General features: G+C 38.0%; 1 protein-coding gene across 1 annotated transcript in view; it reads right to left on the reverse strand.

The window, feature by feature from the left end:
• The window catches only part of STXBP5L (syntaxin binding protein 5 like), a 542570-nt gene extending 526768 nt beyond the window's left edge, over window positions 1–15802 (reverse strand). Inside the window, exon 1 of the mRNA XM_032347423.1 lies at window positions 15783–15802. The gene's annotated coding sequence lies outside the window, so the exon portion shown is untranslated. The remainder of the gene's footprint in view (window positions 1–15782) is intronic.
• Window positions 15803–20180: the final 4378 nt, after the last annotated feature.

A 20180-nucleotide genomic window follows, 5' to 3' on the forward strand; every position in this document is an offset into this window, starting at 1 on the left:
AACTATATTTTAAAGCTACAGTACTTAAGCAGTGTGGATTAGCATAAAAACAGACATATAAATCAATGGAACAGAATAGAGAGCCCAGAAATAAAACCACACATATATGGTCAATTAATCTTCAACAAAAAAGATAAGAACATATAATGGAGAAACATTAGTAAATGTTGCTGAGACAATTAGCTGTATGCAAAAGAATGAAGCTGGGCAACTATCTTATACCATACACAAAAATTAACTCAAAATGGATTAAAGACTTGAACAAAAGACCTGAAAGCATAAAACTCCTAGAAGCAAACAGAGGCAGTAAGCACTTTGACAAGCATCTTAGCAATGATTTTTTTAATCTGACATCAAAAGTAAAAGCAACAAAAGCAAAAGAAACAAGTGGGGCTACCTCAAACTAAAAAGCATCTCCACAGCAGAGGAAACCATTAACAGAATAAAAAGAATAGGAGAAAATATTTGGAAATGATATACATAATAAGAGGCTAATATCCAAAATACATAAAGGATTCCTACAACTCAATAGCAAAACAGCAACAACAAAATCCAATTAAAAATGGAAAGAATGTCTGAATAGACATTTTTCCAAAGAAGACATACAGATGGCCAACAGGTACATAAAAAGATGCTCTACATCATTAATCATCAGGGAAATGCAAATCAAAACCACAACGAGATACCATCTCATACCTGTTAGAATGGCTATTATAAAAAAAAAAAAAAACCTAGAAAAAACAAGTACTAGTGAGGATGTGGAAAAAAGAAAACACTTGTGTGCTGTGGTGAGAATGCAGAGTGGTACAGCCATTATGGAAAACAGAATGGAAGTCCCTCAAAAGTTAAAAAACAAAACTATCATATGTTCCAGAAATTCCACTTCTGGGTATTTATTCAAAGAAAACAAAACCACTAATTTGAAAATATGTATGAGTCCCCATGTTTGTTGCAGCATTACAATAGCCAAGATTTGGAAACAACTTATGTCCATCAATGGATGAATGGATAAAGAAATTGTGGCTATACACTTACACACACACACAAAGGAATATTATTCAGCCATCAGAAAGAATGAACTCCTGTTATTTGTGACAAAATGGAAGGTCCTTAATGGCATTATACTAAGAGAATACATCACAGAGAGAAAGACATACACCAAAAGACCTTTCTTATAAGTGGGATCCAGATAAAGGTGTGTCTCTCCAAGCTCATAGATACAGAGAACTGATTGGTGGTTGCCAGAGGCAAAGGGTAGAGGTAGGAGAAATGGGTGAATTGTTTTGTTTTTTTAGTTTAAATGATTTTTTCAAAGGAATGTTATTGAGAATTAACAAATGCTTTCAGAAATTAAAATAAACTTATCAATATAAAAAAATTACTATAATCAAAACCTTGATATTCCCCTGCTTAAACCTACTTTTCCTCAAATATTTTCCTTCTTAGAAAATGACACCATAGAGTTTCTGAGGCCAAAAAGAATTTTAAGTTCTCTCTGATTTCTTTTTATTCTCCCTCATATTCAATAGTCAATGCACAAACTTTTCAAAAAATCATCCCAATCCATCCACTTTCTGCCTCCTCAGTAGCATGCTAGTCCAAGCTGTTCTCATCTCTGTTACTACCATACTAGCCTCCTGACTGGCTTCTCTGCTTTCACTCCAGCTCCCATACATCTAGACTCCACATGACAGCCAGAATCACAATTTTAAGCTGTAAACCAGATCATGACTGTTTTTTACCATGCCTTACCTCCGTAATCTGGTCCCTGACTTCTAACATTAACTTTTCCTACTTTCAAAGCCAATGCTGATTTCTGTGTTGATCTTTTAACATGACATCATATTCTTGTTTCAGGGTCTTCTCATGTGCTGTTTCCTCTGCAGGAACACCTTTCCCTCATGGCTCCCTCTCTCAATTCACTCAGATCTGTACTCAAATGTTACTACCTCAGAGAGGATTGCTCTGACCAGTCTATCTAAAATAGGACCCTTCTACTCAATCTTTTTACCCTTGTTCATATTTCTTCATAACATTTACTGCTACTTGACATTGCACATTTATCACTTGTTTATTGTCTGTTTCTTCCCATTCAAGTTTAAACTCCATGATTTTGTTGTTTTGTTTATTGCTGCATTCTTGGTGCTGAGAGAATTAACCAGCATGTGGTAAGTAATCAACAAATACTTGGCAAATGAAGGAAGAAACAGCCAATCAGGAGATCAAAAAGAAAGTAGCAAAGACAATATTATTTAGAGAAGCCATATGTTTCTCAGAGAATTGGAGAAAGCAGCCAGTCTCCAGGACAGCTTTGGTTCCCGCCAGATTTCCAGACTCAATTATAGTCCAAGTAGATCTTCAGGATAGCCACCCCTCTTCCTCACTTGTCTCTGTTCCTTACAATCAAAAGAACTTAACCTGAAATTGTTGCTAGGATTGGAGTGTCAAATATTGGGCATGAAGAAGTGTTACTCTGGATTACTGGCTCTGGATTACTACCAGGGTAAGGAACAGGGGCAACTCCCCACCTTAGTATGAGAAAGTGGAAGTGTGAAATTTGGGGAGGTAAGGCTGGAAAGATAAGCCATGGGCTGGGATATCTTGGGTCCCTGAAAGACAAATTTTTCAGGAACTTTGTGGTCACTGCCTTAGAGCATTTCTGGGGAATGAAAGTAAAGAATAGTAGTTTATTACTTTTCACTTTCTTAAGTAAAGTACAGCAGGAAAGGAGTAATCTTTGTTTCCAGGCTGCCCAGCTAGTTGCATATGGAGAAAAACAGGAGCAGTGTGTAATCTTTTTGCCTCTGTCTTATGTCTTACAAATCAACATGGTAGGGATAATCCACACCAATGCAAAGAAGAGACAAATTATTTTGCCCCACATGGGAGTATCAGGCAGAACAGGTCTGCACTGCAGGGTGTTCCCTTACAGGTAACTCCTGCAATAGTGTGAGAATTCAGGCAGTATGACTGGTATCCAAAGAACAAACTCCTCTCCAGTTAATCGAGAGTATAAGCTGATACTTATGGGGACCCCCTGGTTCTTCTCATGTATTCTGTCATCCATATAAAGATGGCCTTAGAGTGCAAGCTTGTGAGGAGGGAGCAGGCATTGCTGTAGATTGACAGCCTGGAGTGCAAGTAGGCAATAGATAAACTGTATATATACCCACAGGGTTTTTCCTAGAGGCACTGCTCTCTTCAAGCACCCTGATGCTGTAAATTTAACCTGGTTATAAAGCATAACCTTTGCCCTGTTGCCTTAACAATTGTTGCTGAGCGAACCAGGCAGGCTTCAGATCCCAGGATTGTTTAATATGTTAGTAAATGGTTTTTTTTTTTCCCAGTTGCCTCTCTTTGTTATCTCAATTCATAAGAAGAAATGAAAGTTTACAAGCTATAGTACAAACTTCGATAAATTCAAATAGACACCTGCGTCCTCTTCTGCCACTTTTTTTTTTTTTTTAAAGATTTTATTTATTTATTTGTCAGAGAGAGAGCGAGCGGGAGCGAGCACAGACAGACAGAGTGGAAGGCAGAGTCAGAGGGAGAAGCAGGCTCCCTGCGGAGCAAGGAGCCCGATGTGGGACTCGATCCCAGGACGCTGGGATCATGACCTGAGCCGAAGGCAGCTGCTTAACCAACTGAGCCACCCAGGCGTCCCCTCTTCTGCCACTTTTAACAACTGTGAATATTCAGCCATTTAAATATTAAAATGATCATTTTTTGAATAGTCATTTTAAACATTACAAAAAGGGGCGCCTGGGTGGCTCAGTGGGTTAAAGCCTCTGCTTTCGGCTCAGGTCATGATCCCAGAGTCCTGGGATTGAGCCCCACATCGGGTTCTCTGCTCAGCAGGCAACCTGCTTCCCCCTCTCTCTCTGCCTGCCTCTCTGCCTACCTATGATCTCTGTCAAATAAATTTTAAAATAAATAAATAAATAAATAAACAGACATTACAATGAAACTCATCTTAGTCTTTGTTTCAGAAATTTTTTTCTTATTCAAAATTTGAAACTCCAGATCTATTCATTAGGATTAGGTATGCCAGTCAGTAACAGTGACTTAAACAATGTAGAACTTTATTTCTCTATCTGGTAAAAGTAAGGTGACTGAGGCTACTATGAGAATTGACAATCCTCAATTTTAATTAGGTATTAATTTTCTTTCCAGCTCACTGTTTTGACATTCTTTTGACAAAGTCTTTGTCTTCAAGGTCCAAGAGACTAGCTAGAGTTCAGTCATCACCTTATTTTTTTCAGATGGAATGATGGCAAAAGGGATGAAGATAAATGGGAGAAAACATTGACCAGATGCCTTTAAAGATGGTTTCCTAGAAGATGCTGTACAATATTTCTTTTTATTTCACGTTAGCTAGGATTTAATCACTTGGCCATCTCAGCTACAAGGAGACCTGGAAATATCTATACTCTGACCGGCTTTCTTAAGTAAAGTACAGCAGGAAATATTGGTAAATATTGGGAGTTATATTATTAACAAGAGAATAGATTAAATATTGAGGTTAATAACCAGCCGTTTATGCCACTCTTCAGGCTAGAGCTCTGGAAATTCTGTTTTCAGAGCATGTTAGCCACAGTTGTTGCTAAGGATGAGAAGATTAATCCATGTAATTATGAAGATATGCCTAGCTAGAGGTAGACTATAAGTGGAGGTGAACAAATAGGTTAGAAAGCAGGGATAGAATGTTTTGAGTTTAAAATATAAAAAGGAAATTACTAATAAAAAGTACAAATGGGGGTTGAAAAGGAGGGCTATGCTCTTAATGAATATTTCAACTGCTCTTCATGCTATAGAAGGGAGGGGGTAGCAGGGTTGAGAGAGGGTCATGTTAAAATGATGACTAAAAGCAGGGGTTGACAAATTGTCCATGGACCAATTCCAGCTCACTGTTTTTGTAAATAAAGTTATTAGAACATAGCCACACTTGTCACTTACATCTTTTTTATTATTTTTGTATTTTTTTATTTAAGTATAATTAACACACAGTATTATATTAGTTTCAGGTATACAATATAATGATTCAACAATTCTATACATTATTAAGTTCATCACTTAATCACTTAATCAGCCTTACCTATTTGACCCATCCCTCCATCAACCTCCCTCTGGCAACCACCAGCTTGTTATCTGTATTTAAGAGTCCGGTTTTCTGTCTCTTTTTTCCATTGTTCATTTGTTCTGTTTCTTAAATTCCACATGAATGAAATCATATAGTATTCATCTTTCCCTGACATATTTCACTTAGCATTATATCCTCTAGATCCATCCATATTGTTGTAAATGGTAAGATTTCACTTTTTTACAGCTTAATATTCCTGTGTGTGTATGTGTGTGTGTGTTACATCTTTATCCATTCATTTATAGGTGGACACTTGGGTTGCTTTTATAGGTTGGTTATTGTAAATAATGCTTTAATAAACATAGGTGTGCATATATCTTTCTGAATTAATGTTTTTATTTTCTTTACATAAATAAGCAGTAATTACTAGATAATATGGTAATTCTATTTTTAATTTTTTGAGGAAACCCCATACTGTTATCCATAGTGACTGTACCAATTTATGTTCTATCAATGGTGCATGCAGGTTCCTTTTTCTCCACATCCTTGCCAACACTTCTTATTTCTTGTCTTTTTTTACTCTAGCCATTCTAACAAGTGTAAGGTGATATCTCATTATGGTTTTGACTTGCATTTCCCTGATGAGTAATGAGCATTTGAGTAATGAGTAATTGAGCACCTTTTATGTGTCTGTTGCTCATTTGTATGCCTATTACAAAAACTCTACTTGTAGAGTTCTTTCTATATTTTGGATCTATACTTTATCAGATGTCATTTGCAAATATCTTCTGCCATTTAGTAGGTTGCCTTTTTGTTTTCTTGGTGGTTTCCTTGACTATACAAAAGCTTTTTTGTTTTGATGTTTAGGCCAAATAGTTTATTGTTGTTTTTGTTTCCCTTGCCTGAGAATATGTATCTAGAAAAAGGTTTCTATGGTTGATGTCAAAGAAATTATTACCTATGTTTTCTTCCAGAAGTGTTAAGGTTACAGGTCTCACACTGAGGTCTTTTAAGTCATTGTAAGGGGATTGTTTTTAAATTTCTCTTTCTGCTACTTCATTATTAGTGTATAGAAAGGTAACTGATTTCTGTATATTAATTTTATATCTACCAATTCTGGTAGCTTTTTTGGTAGTCTTTGGGGTTTTTCTATGTACACTATCATGTCATCCATAACTAGAAAAAATTTTATTTCTTTCTTACCAATTTAGATGCCTTTTCTTTCTTTTTCTTTTTCTTTCTTTTTTTTGTATGGTTGCTACAGTTAGTACTTCCAGTACTATGTTGAATAAAAGTGGTGAGAAAGGACATCTTTGTCTCATTCCTGATCTTAGGGGAAAAGCTCTCAATTTTTCACAATTGAGTATGATGTTGGCTGTGTGTTTTTCATATATAGCCTTCATTATGTTAAGGCGAGTTTCCTCTAAGCCCACTTTGTTGAGAGTTTTTATCATGAATTAATGGACCAATATAATGGTCAAATGTTTTTTCTGTATCTATTGAGATGATCATATGGTTTTTATCCTTTCTCTTGTTAATATGATGTATCACTTGATTGATTTGCAAAGATTAACCACACTTTTATTCCTAGAGTAAATCCCACTTGGTTCTGGTAAATAACTTTTTAATGTGTCATTTGATTTGCTTTGCTAATATTTTGCTAAGGATTTTTGTATCTGTGTTCATCAGAGATATTGGCCTGTAGTTTCTTAGTTTGGAGGGAATTGGGGGTTGTTTCTGATAGTGTCTTTATTTGGTTTTGGTATCAGGGTAATGCTGGCCTCAAAGACTGAATTTGGAAGCTTTTCTCCCTCTTTTATTTTCTGGAATAGTTTGAGAAAAATAGGTTTTAACTCTTAAAATGTTTGGTAGAATTCACCTGTGAAGCCATCTGGTCCTGGACTTTGGTTTGTAGGGAGGTTTGGTTTTTTCAGTTTTTATTTTTTATTGTAACTGATTGAATTTCTTTGCTAGTAATCAGTCTTTTCAAATTTTCTATTTCTTTCTGATTCAATTTTGGAAGATTTTATGTTCGTAGGAGTTTATTTATTTCTTCTAGGTTGTTCAGTCTGTTGGTATATAATTTTTCATAACATTCTCTTATATTGCCTCATATTTCTGTCATGCTGGTTGTTATTTCTCCTTGCCTATGGCTGCTATATAAAGGCTGAGTTGGGTAGCTGCAGCAGAGACCATGTGGTCTGCAAAGCTGAAATGAAAGTATTTGCTATCAGGACTCTTACAGAAAAAGTTTGTTGACCACTAGTTAAAATACCTGAATGAGGCAGCTCAATCTCTGACCTCAATACTTGGTGTATTTTTAAAGTAGTTTCAGTGAATTATAAATAAGATCTGAGCTATTATCATAAGGAGGCAATAGTTGTATGTTATTGAAGAATGGGCAGTATTCCTTTTCTTAAATAATGTGTTGTCATTTGCTCTGGAGAAGTTCCTATTTTGTATTGTAGCTTGTGTTCTCTCTGGACTGCACATTCTCTCATTTCCATTAGATTCTTTGAATGGCTCTTGGAACAACTGAATATGGACCAAGGCTCTTATATAATAATATCTCTATATATTATATAGATATATAATAATAATATCCCCAAGGAGTCATCACACATATTGTTGCGGCTGTTGGTTTAATATAAAATGGAGATATTTAACTTTCTTAAGTTAAAAAATTTACCTAATAAGCAAAATATTAAATAAATAAATTTACCCAAATAAGCAAAAAATCAATGTGCAGAACTTAATTAAAGAAAAGGAAATCATCTTTCAAATTCCAGATTAAATGTCACCTCCTCCATGAGGGTTTCATGATCTACTAGATGGAACTAAGCTTAGCCTCCTCCATCTTCACTAGTATGCAGCTTGTACTTCTATTGAATCTGTCACATTATGCTTTGTTTTGATATTGTCAATCTATCTCCTTCTCTAGATGTGAATTCCTTAGTAGTTAAACTTTCATCTTGTTAGCTTGAATGCCCAATGCCTGGTACAATGCCTGGCACCTAATAGGTGCTCAGTAAATGTTGGTTGAGTTTAAATGTGACAAGAGCCTCTATCACATCTCTTCTCTTTCTTCCACATTGTAGAAGTTGTCAGATTTGCCTCCAGCCCATATTGTTTGGTCCATTATATTCTTTTTCCCTTCTCATTTTATTGGCTCATTAATGGATCTACATAAATTATATATTGTGCAAAAATGTGGTTTTCACACAGAAATTTTGAAAATATGGCTTTTCTTCTATCCCTAGAACTTTTCACTCTTTGATACTTTTCTTCTCTGGACAATATCTTACCTCACCTCTTTCCATGTCCTGAAATTATATTTACCTTCACGCACTCTGCCAAGCAATGAAAACAGAAGAAAGAGAAGGGGCTTTATTTTCCTATATTCCCCACCTCCATTACTCTTGCTCTATCAATCCAAAATACTTGGACCTGTCTTGGCAAAAGCTGACTGTGGTAAGAAGTACAGCATCTTCCCTACCCTGAATTTTAAGCTTCATAATAGAGAAAGCTTCTCTTCTTACCTCCACTTCATCAAAACACTGCTTTTGCTACAAAGACATATTATTCCTAAGCTTTAAAAACAAACTTATGAAAAACTAATCATGATGAAAATGGGAATCCACAAGAATAGCTACTGCCATGATGCCTTCTGTAGGCCATGGAATGGCTCTGTCTTTATTAGCAAAGAGCCCATGACAAAGGCCAAAGAATGGGTTCCTTTCCGGCTCTAGTCTACTGTCTGTGAGCCCTTTTGCCTTTTACTGGTGCTGCTGCCAGGGCTGTCTCTTAGTGTTACAGCTTCCTAGGCACCCACCAGATACAGCTGCCAGGCTGAAAGGAAAGAAGAATTGATTTCTGTTTCCAACTTGAGAATGTCCTCACTGCTCTGACCTTGAACAGACTATTTCACTTTCTTGCCAGTCCTCGATACATAGCCAGAATTTTGCCCTCAGCACTGTTTTGATGCATTTCCCCAGGATTTTTTTTCTTTGCCTCTTCTTTGTGGCCTCTCATCTTGGCTGGCCCTGTGCCCTGACCCTCTCCAAACCCAGCAGGTCCTCCTCGCCAACCAGGATAATAATGGGCACTAAGAGAGCTGCAGTACTGGCTCTTGGCAGGCTGACAGGCACCAGGGAGGACCAGTGGCTAGGAGAGAACCAGGGTTACCTGGTCCATCTCTCCTAGTTTGAGAATCTCCTTGACCTTTGTAAACAAAGAGAAACTGGTCCTAATATCAAGGTGTTGTGACCTTTGACAGGACCTATTTTTGCCTCCTTTCTTCATTTATGTATAAGATTAAAATAAGACCAGGAAAGCACAAATATTCACCTAGATACAATCAATGTCAGAGTAGTAGCAAGAGCTCCTTGGAAAAAAGCAGGGATTGTTTGGGGGCTAGAACTATGAAAGATTTGAGAATGTAGTGCAGAAGCACTCAAATCCTCCCAGACTTTCCTGCAGTAAGGTCCAAACTAGATTAGGTAGCTATGTAGTCAAGTAATTGTGCTTTTCTTTCCAGTGAGGGTATCTTATTTTCAGAAGTCAGACTTATCTAGGAAATACTGATTCTTTCATAGTACTGCTATTCTAAAACGTTTTATGCATACCCACAGTCCATTCCTCTGCCCTTGGACCACATTCCATCAAAAGGTGGTAGGGTGACTCTCTGAAGCAAACTTTAGCCTTACTGCTAGGAAACAAAATGGAGATTCTTAGTTTCCTCTCCAAGCTGGAAGTCAGAAATAAAGAGACACATGATCTGGTACCAGTTCTATCTCAGCTACTTGGGCAAGATGCTTTACCTCTCTCAGTCTCTCTTTCTTTTCCCTACAAAGTAAACAGACTAAATCTTTCTCTAAGTTGCCTTTTAGACTCTGCTGCAATAATTCATTCTTAACTGCATCAAGTGTATCACAGCTCTGAGGGCAAGAGGAAAATGACTCTCAGATGCACTGATTTCTCTTCACAACCCAAACAGAACCTTTGCAGAGGACATTCCCAGGTAACCTTAGACATGGGGGGAAGAGAGATATGATTAAAGAAAGTTATACTCCAGAGTCATTGGACATCGATTCCTCTTGAGAATCTGTAGCGTTAACTCACTTTCCTCTACTGGTGTCTACAGAAGCAGCAAGAATCGTCATCATCATCATCTTCTTTTTTTTTTTTCTCCAAAGATTTTATTTATTTATTTGACAGACAGAGATCAGAAGTAGGCAGAGAGGCAGGCAGAGAGAGAGGGAGGAAGCAGGCTCCCCGCCGAGCAGAGAGCCTGATGCGGGGCTCGATCCCAGGACCCTGAGATCATGACTTGAGCCGAAGGCAGTGGCTTAACCCACTGAGCCACCCAGGCGCCCCTTCTTTTTTTTTTTTTTTAAGAATCATCGTCCTTAAACATCATTCCTGACCTCCACTGTCCCTCCAGTTTAGTACACATGGAATGAGCACTTTATGTGCTGGGCACTATGAGAAATGCAAAAAATAATTAGGTAAGATGGTTTTTTAAATCAAGCTCATGATATACAGTAGGAACAAGGACCCAGCAAGGCAAAAACCCAAGGGTCCTGGTTGAAGAGTCATTCTGATCCTCTTTTTCACATTCTCAGGAAGGGAATTAAGTAGAGGTACAGAAGGTCTTTGACATCACACACACTTGGATTCAAATTTGAACAAATTAATCTCTGTCATTCAGTTTTCTCCATCTTCAAAATGACATAATAATAAAACCTCTCTCAAAAGATTAGTGAGATAATCCATGTAAAAGTTCTTACTGTCTCGCCACAAATGATTTTTGAAGGCTGTTATGTACTTTGGAAGATACTTTGGATATAATTTTGAGTGGACAAGTGGCCTCCTCCCTCATGAATTTTCTGTGTGGGGCAAACACTAATTAGATACTATACAAATATATATGTTTAAATAGTGATAAGTGGTATGTATCATTTGAGTCCTCCAGGGAGCAGATGAGAAGACAGAATTAGAAGCATAAGAGATTTATTGGGGTTAATGCCTGAGAACCATTAAGAGCAGAAGAAGCAGAACTGGGCAGGAAGAGCTTCAGACTGCAATGCAGATCTGTCAAAGGCTTGGCTAGTTTGAGAGGGACTTAGAAGCACAATTGCCTATTTGAGGAATCCCACATTGGACAGAAATGACCAGGACCACCCACTAGGACCACCCACTGTGTCCAGTGGTTAGATTCAGGCTGCCCAGGAAGAATGTGGCCTTGGCTAGAAACCTGAGGCATGGCCAGAAGGCACTAAAAGAAGGCAGTCAGTCAACTGCACACTTTGCAGCTGAATAGCAAATTCTTGGAGGGAGATCCACTTGGTATACCTCCATGAATGCCCATACTATGAAGGAAAGCTGTAAGAAAGGTTAATGTAGAACCTAACTGAGGCTTCCTTGACAGTGTTATTCAAATGGAGATGAGACCAAAATAAGGGCACCTGGGCAGCTCAGTTGGTTAAGCAGCCAATACTTGATTTTGGCTCAGATAATGATCTCAGGGTCCTGGAAATGAACCCTGTATTGAGCCCCCCATTGAGTCCCATATTGAGCTCCTCACTCAGCAGGGAGTCTGTTTGAGGATTCTCTTCCTCCCCTTCCCCCAACTCATGTGTGTGCACATGTTCTCTCTCTCAAATAAATAAATCTATTTTTTGTTTTTTAAGGAATGACTAAAGAGAATAAGACTTGAAGCTTAAGAGGTTTGAGCAAGATCTGGCAGGACCTAGAAGGTAAAGTTAAGGATTTGGTCTTTATCATAAGAGCAAAGAAAAGCTGGTGAATGGGTGCCTGGGTGGCTCAGCAGGTTAAAGCCTCTGCCTTCGGCTCAGGTCATGGCCCCAGGGTCCTGGGATCAAGCCCCACATCGGGCTCTCTGCTCAGCAGGGAGCCTGCTTCCTCCTCTCTCTCTCTGCCTGCCTCTCTGCCTACTTGTGATCTTTGTCTGTTAAATAAATAAATAAAATCTTTAAAAAAAAATAAAGAAAATCTGGTGAAGGATTTTAAGAAGGGTAAGGGAGAAGCCAATAACATGATCAGATTTGCATTTTAAAAAACTACTGTGCCTGCTATGTTGAGGAAAGAATTAGCAGAACAAGAGGAAATAGAGGGGGACCATTTAAGAGGTTCTTGAACAATACCTTGTATATAGTAAGCCCTCAAAAAATAAGACTGATCATCATTGTTAATAATTACAAGTCTCAAAGGCATAGTATTACTTTTGCTCCCTGCATTAAATCTAGACATTTTTTCATTTCCTTTAAGTTCTCTACCAATTACCTTTGGCCTAGTCTTCATTCATCACAAATCGTATGATTTAATAACCTCACGTTTTATTGCTTTGTTTTAAACATTCTGCTTCATTATAATGACCTTACTCTTGCCTTAAACAACTTATACATTTTTACTCCAAATCAGAGTTCATGCCCATCTGAATGCCCTTCCCCATTCTCTGCCAAAAATTATTATTTTTTTTTCTTCCCAATTCTGATAAAGTCTTCCCAGTGCACTCTGCCTAGCTTGATATTCATCCCATTGCACCATCCTTCTGGCACTAACAGAGCTCTCTGTGAGGCCATGGTACATGTATTACAATGCATTCATTTCATACTGTTTTTACCTCTTTTCAACTCCTAGGAACCAAAGACTTTAGGAGATTTTATGTACTTAGAATAAGAAAATGTAGAATATCTTATCTTTCCAGAAGCTTATCATTTAAAATTTTTTTTAAAAAAGGAAAGAATAGTTATAAATTGTTGATATAGATTGTTTGTGATACAGAATAGGAGCAAATGGGAAATAAAAAACTGCCAGAAAAGGAAAAATAAGTGACATGCCAGGAAAAAGTAGCTAATAATAATAGAAACAAATTGTATTTAGCACTTACCTTGTACCAGTCCCTATTCTAAGAACTCATATATATCATCTCATTTCATTTCTCACAACAACTATATGAAGCATGATTCTTGTTCCTATTTATAAGGTCGAATGATGAAGATCATCCAGTATCCTGAGCTCTGAAGAGAAAGAACATTTTCTTCAGCAAATTGTTATTGAGCTTTAGTTGTACCATGTGGTGTGGAGGGGAGAGGGTCACTGGAAAAGCTGATGGAATCCAAATAACTTCAGAGATGAAGTTGAAGAGGGAAAGAAGGGTTGTAGGAAGCACAAGGAGAAGATGCAGATAAGAAGGAAGTAGGAATTGGAAAGGAGAAAAGTCCACAAGATATTTAAAGATGTTTTGCTTATCTCTTCTTCAACTCCTTAGGAAACTTTAGGGAAGATCTACATTGCCCTTTACAATTTTCTGCCTCAGGTTTTCTTGAGTCTCTATGAATGTGCTAAGTCTGGCCTTGTTGAGAGCCTGATAGCCCAGCTCTTTCAGATATTGGGAGGTAAGGTCTCAAAGAATTTTGAGAAGGTGTGAATTAAAGAAATTAACTTTAGAGAGAGAGGCACCTCTTTCCCTGGATCTGTAGGGTTAGATGAGGAACTAAGGATGGGGAGCATTTTCTCTGTGTCAGTAAAGGAAGATTTTGAAAGAGCAGTTTCATGGAATGACGTCAGTGCCATGTGCTAAAAATGAAAGTGGAATCTTGGAGCAGAAACCTTAGAACCTCCAAGTTTATCAAAGCAGTCTGAAGGCTTAGGGAGACCAAAGAATAGAGGCGACATTGAGGCCACAGTGAAGGTGAAGAGCCTAAACTACCACTGATTGTGGGCTAAGTCTGCACTGTTCTGCTTCCTCTTGCTTAACATTCTGCTCATTGACTTTCCCCCCAACCCAGGAAACAGACTTCACCTCTTATCTTCAAGTTGCTGGCAGGAAGAATGAGCAAAGCTTTGCTCAAAGAAGAGCTACGTAACTAAATAATCATAATTAGTGTGATAGTGCAGGGAGAGAAACTCCATTTCTTTTGTAGCATTCAGGACCTTATTTGCATTTGAAAAAATCTCATTAGAGCAATATATTAGATTATAAGATATTTTCCAGGAAAATATTTTGGAACAGCCACAGTAGTCTCCTGCATGTGCGCACGCACACACACACACACACATGCACACCCTTCATTTTCCAATTAAAATTACATACATACTTTCTCAATTAAAAAGCATTCAGAAAGTAAGATAAACTGATCACTAGATGTTCCTAAATTTAAAGAGGGAAAGACTTGTGAGGGTTTAAAGAGAAATAGACTGGGAGTTTAGAGGAAAAGACATTAGAGAAAGCTATATGGCAAGGTTAAGAAACTTATAGAAATTAATGCTATTTAAAAATCATCCTGTTAAACATATTTCTAAGGGAATTAGTCCATTTCAATGAGTAGGTGGTTGTAAAAGTAATTTCTTGTTTCAGACATTTTAATTGGATGACCATTGTTCATGGGGATCCTCTCCTGGTGCTGGAGTTGCAATCAGCATGTTCAATTCTTTGACAGGGTCTGGTAAATCCCCCAATCCAAAGGGGTTCCATATAGCTACCATGCACCAAAAATCACCCCCAAAGAGTTTTTACTCTAGGCTAAACCTCTTTCTATGTTAGGCTATTTACTTTGTTTTCATTCTCCCTTACCCTTACCTTGAAATATATTTCATAGTTTTCTCTTTGTTCAACAATCACAGAAAATCAAACTAGGATTGCCAAGAACAATAATGGTCATCTTGTCCTATTCTCTCATTTTATAAGTAAGAAAATGAGAACAAAATAGGTTAATTTTCCTGCGATCATGCAGCTGGTTGAAGGGAGGGGTGGTGAAAGCCCTAGAAACAGGGTCCCCTCCCACAGGCCTCCTGCTATGCTAGCTGCTCTTCAGTAGCTTTCCTGGGGCAGTTCTCTCATCTTCTAATTTTCCCTCCTGGGGGCCTTTGCCAGCTCATTATGGCTCCCCTATGACACGGAACTCACCATGACTCATACACACAATATGTTTATGCAAGGGCAATCTCAAATGCCCTGATTTGTTTCCTAAACACATTTTGTGGCCTTTCGGCCTACTTTGCACATCGGGCATATGTCTCATTTTAAGTAGGCTGGGCCAAATGGCTTCCTTCTACAGGGAGTCTTAAAATAGGAAAAAGGAACTTAACAGAAAATCCTCTGTCTTTTAAAAGAAAATTTAAAATAAAACAAATGTACAACAGAACACTAGAAAAGTCATGATACTATTATTTTACTGTCCACTGTAAAGATCACTATGATGTACTTCCTCCAGGCTGTCCTCCTAGGCATCATAGTTTAATATCCTTGTACCTAATCTTCAACTTTATTTAGCTCATACAAGTATTGAAAAAAACAGAATACAAACTATCTTTCTCTTCCTCAGGATAGTGAAAGGACATCCAGAGAACACCCATACATCTAGAGCCTCACCCAACACATAACTGGGAGTTAAAATAATTTTTTTCTCTCATCTTATGGTTGGGGGGATTGTGGCAGAGAATGCTACTTCTTACTTAATATCCATATTTACCTTTTACCTTACACCAATTTTATTTAAGGCAACTAGCTGTCAAGCTTAAAAACTATATTCCTACAGACTATCTTTCAATTAGGATAGGTCATATGGAACAGATTTGATGAAAAGATGTCAGCAGAAATAACAGGGTATCAAACTGCAGAGAATCCTCTTCAAAGGGGACATTGATAAATGCGTGTGCTCTCCCTTCTTCATCCTACCTGCATTGTAGATCCGATGGCTGGAGCTGCAGAAATCGACTGTGAACACGAGGCAATCTTGAAATGGAAGCTACAGGCTAAGGATGTTGGCATCTGAAAGAATAAGACTGGGACATCAGTGGCATTGTGGTGTTACTATACCAGCTCTGAACTACCAACTTCCCAACTTGATGTTATTTAAGAGAAAGTATATGTCCATCTGGCTTAAGTCATACTTTCATCAGATTTCTTTTTTCTTTCTTACCTTCTTTCTTTTTTTAACTTAAAGCTAAACATCACTCGCTGATACAGTGGGCGGGTGGAGGGGGACAGTCAGCAGACAACCCTGGAATGTTTCCGGGGAGAGTTTCCCCTTAAATGCCTTTTTTGGATGCCTTAATGGTTCTTCAAAGTCTGGATCTTTTGGTTACTTGGGATCTCCCAGTCCTCCCTTTGCATCCTTACCACCCACACTGGTGTCTTGGCAAGGCCAGACCCTCATACCTTGGACTCTTTGGACTTGACTCTCTGGACTCGCCTGGCTGGATTCTTTCCCTCTTAACTTCACTATTTTAAGTTGCATTCCCGGAAAGTGTCTGGCTTTACCTGGGAAGCTGCTATTCCCTCTAAACCCTACCTCCCCCTCACTCCTACCTTCTTCTTAATTTAGTTTGTGCACCTGCTACTGGTCATTCTGACCAGCTTTCCACTAAATGCTTAACAGAAGATTTACATGTAGCATTTCTTTGTAGGACATCCTATAAGGTCTTCTTAAATTTTATCTAGAATTTCCAGACTTTTCTTTTCCCTTCCTTACAGTCTCTATCAAACCGACTAGTACCCAAATAATTCCAGCAAGGGGTAGTCATGGCTGATTAGACCCATCTGAAAATCTATCCATAGGTGGTTAATGAAGAAGCTTCTGGCTCTATGAAATTTCCCTCTGAAGGTTAGCCGTAGAAATAAGGAGGTCCTTATTTCATTATTTTACCCCTTAATCTTTTTCATTGAGTTATGGTTCTGATACCCCAGGATCTCAATCCTTGGGGTCCAGGTTTACTTAATGGATAGTGAGAACTTTCTTTAAAACCTGTGGCTATAAATAAACAATGTAAAGCAGAGAAGTAAACAGTAACATAGTTGCCTAGATTTTAGTGCTAAGTAAAATTCTTCCCCGGGCTATCACTCAGTAACATTAGCTTGTGATTATAAATTAGTCTGGTCAAGTATTTTCTCCTTGGATTTTCCACCCATAACCCAAGCCCTCAGGGAAGTGATCTTTCTGGTCCAGGTTTCCTACTAATAAAGCACTCACAAGAGTGCTTTATTAACTAATGTGATTTAAATTGGCTCGTGTGTGTTCCCATTTCTATAAGAGCATGACTTGAGATAAGGAAATAAAGAGACCTTGTTGGCTGCCCCTGGGGGGAATGTCAGAGAAGACTGAATTGGAGGAGGTGGAGGGCTAGAGCAGTGGCTCTCAGCACAGCTGTTTCAGGCTTGGCTCTCAAAAACTTACCATTGCATCATTGATCTCAATGAATTGAGAACTGGTGTAAAAGACATCACAAAGGTAGCACAAGGGCAGTTGTAAAACTTAGGGCCCTCTATGGCTTCCTTCTCTGTCTATAACAGGGACTGCTCAGAAGAGCTAATCCAGAAATAAATAATTTCTTCCCTGGGGAATGTCATTTACTTCCCTGTATTATGCAGAGTAATTCTACATACACACACACACACCCAACTTTTAACCCTGCTACCCATCATGACTTGACAAGCAGAGAGCATTCTAGCTACCAGGACCCTCTCTCAGAATTATAAATAGTGGAACATTATTTTCTCTTACACACAGATTAAAAACATGATGAAAATGGCTCCAAACCAATTCAGGTCGTGGAATTATCAGTGGTTTCTTTTTTCTTTCATCTTTCTACTTTCAGTTTTCCCATACTTTCTTTGATTATATTACATATTAATGAGCCCTAACATTTCCTGAGTACTGACTTTCCTGAGCCAGGCACTCTGCTAAGCACATTATATATTTTACTTTATTTATTCTTCTTTACAAATCTATGGGTTTACATGTAAAGAAACTAAAGAAATTAAGTAACTTATCAATGGGGAGCCTACACCTGAATTCAGGTTTATCTGATATTAAAGTCAAGTCTCTTAGCTCCTACACTATTACTTTTATAATGGAAAAGGTACACATTTTTTTAAAAAGATTTTATTTATTTATTCATTTGAGAGAGAGGAAGAGTAAGAGAACACAAGCAGGGAGAACTGCAGAGGGAGAAGGAGAAGCAGGTTCCTGGATGATCAGGCAGTCCAAGGCAGGGCTCCATCCTAGGATACTGGGTTCATGACCTGAGCCAAAAGCAGATGCTTAACCAATTGAGACACCCAGGCACCCCAAAAGTACACATTTTTAGAATCGTTACAAGATGTTGAAACTAGAAACTTAAGTCATGGATTTATCTTCAGGTTTGATAGTATGTATAGTAGGGTGGTTAAGAGCGTGGATTCTGGAGCCAGAACTTGTGAACTCCCGGCTTTACATCTTGCTAGCTTTGTGACCCTGAGCAAGTGACATAACTTCTCCATGCCGTATTTTCTCCATCTATTAAATGGAGATAACATAACACCTACCACAGTGTTATTGTGAAAGTTAAATGAATCATATTTGTAAAATGCTTAAATAGTTCCTGGCACATAGTAAGTGTTATAGAAATCATTTGTTATTGTTGTTATTCTTGTTGTTGTTTATTATTACTGGTATTTTATTCCAAAGGATTTTGAAGCCAGGCTTGTATTCTTTTGAAAAGAAATTTGGGCTGTAACTCTCCTAAGCTCCTAGATCAAGGCTTTTAAGAATGAGACTGCGTACCTTTCCCTATGGGATAACTATAAGGTAAGGAATAATGGAGGATGGTGATCAATCTCTTTAGGGGCTGAACAGAAGCACTTTGCAGGAAGAAGTCTCCTGGTATCATTTTAACTGCATTTTAACTGATATCATTTAACAGAAACTTCCTGTTCATCTTTTTATTTTTTCCTTTGTGTAATCCATTTAGCTAGTATCAGAATTATCATATTACCAAAGGTTTATTCATCATTTTTAAAGCAGGAAAGAAAGTTTCTAAGATTTATCAAATAAAACTCAAAGAAATTAAGGCCCAATTTGTGGAATAGTAAAAATATTTCTGCAACAAGAACGATAATTGCCTAATATAGGCTCAAAAATTAAAGTGAGTCTTTCCATTTTAAGGTAAATGTATGAGTACAAAAGCTGGAGTGCCACTATGGGGAGAATGGCTGAGGGGCTCATGCTTTCCAAGGGGGAGGTCCTTACTCAGAAAGTCACAGGCCTTGAATCCTCAGGCCTGCTCCTCCAGCTGATGTCAGGAGCTTCTGTATTGAGGCCCAAGGAAAAATATGAAATATCAGGTGAAATCAGGGAAATGAATCCAACTGGGGAAAAGACAGAGACAATGGTGGCTCCTTTGGTATAGGGAATATAAATTACACAAATAATGCTTCCTCACCACTCACCTGGCCTCCATGCAGTAAACGGAAGGTCTCCTCCCAGGTACCCTTAGCCAGAGTACTTCTAGAATCTAGGAGATCCCTCTCTTTGGGACAATGTCTCAACTGTTGAAAAGCCCCTATGCTAAACTGACACTGTCTCTTTAAGTTTTACTCCTTGGTCTAGCTCTTCATCTTGACAGGGAAGAACAAATTTATTTTGCCTGTCACAGAAAAACCTTTGAAATATTTGCAGACAATGATATGGTGTTTTGCAGGTTTGGGGTTTTTTTAAATTTGTTTATTGTTGTCTTTTTGGTTAACTTTTTTTTTTCTGTCCATACTAACAGCGATCATTTCTATGAACTATCTCTGATTTCCTGACTCTCCTTATCCTGTTTGCCTTACTCTGGATGGTCAATATCCCCCAAGAATTGTGGTCCCTACCACAGAACCCAGTATTTGAGTGTGGTCTGACCACAGCCCACTGCAATAGGACCAGGGCTGCCTGTTATCTCTTCTTCAATTCCATTCATGCAGTCAAATATTGGGTTGTTTTTTTTCCCAAGAGACACATCATGGTTTTGGCAAATATTCAATTTGTGGTTAAAATTCCCAGTTATTTCATATAAATACTGTCCAGGTAATCTCCTCCATCCTAATCCTAAATAGCTGGTTTTCTTTCTTTCTTTTTTTTTTTACTCTAAATATAAAATTCTGCAGTATTTCTGATACACTTCATCTTATTGAGATAGACAAAACACTCCAGACTGTCTAGACAATTTTGAATTCTGATTTAGTTCTGTTACTCTGCTTTCTAGCTTTGTGTCACTTGTAAGCTTAGTAAAAATGCTATAAACTATTGATGCATTGCAAAAGTAAAGCAAACTTTTC

Source organism: Mustela erminea, chromosome 1, assembly GCF_009829155.1.
Source record: "Mustela erminea isolate mMusErm1 chromosome 1, mMusErm1.Pri, whole genome shotgun sequence".
NCBI classification, from domain to species: Eukaryota; Metazoa; Chordata; class Mammalia; order Carnivora; family Mustelidae; genus Mustela; species Mustela erminea.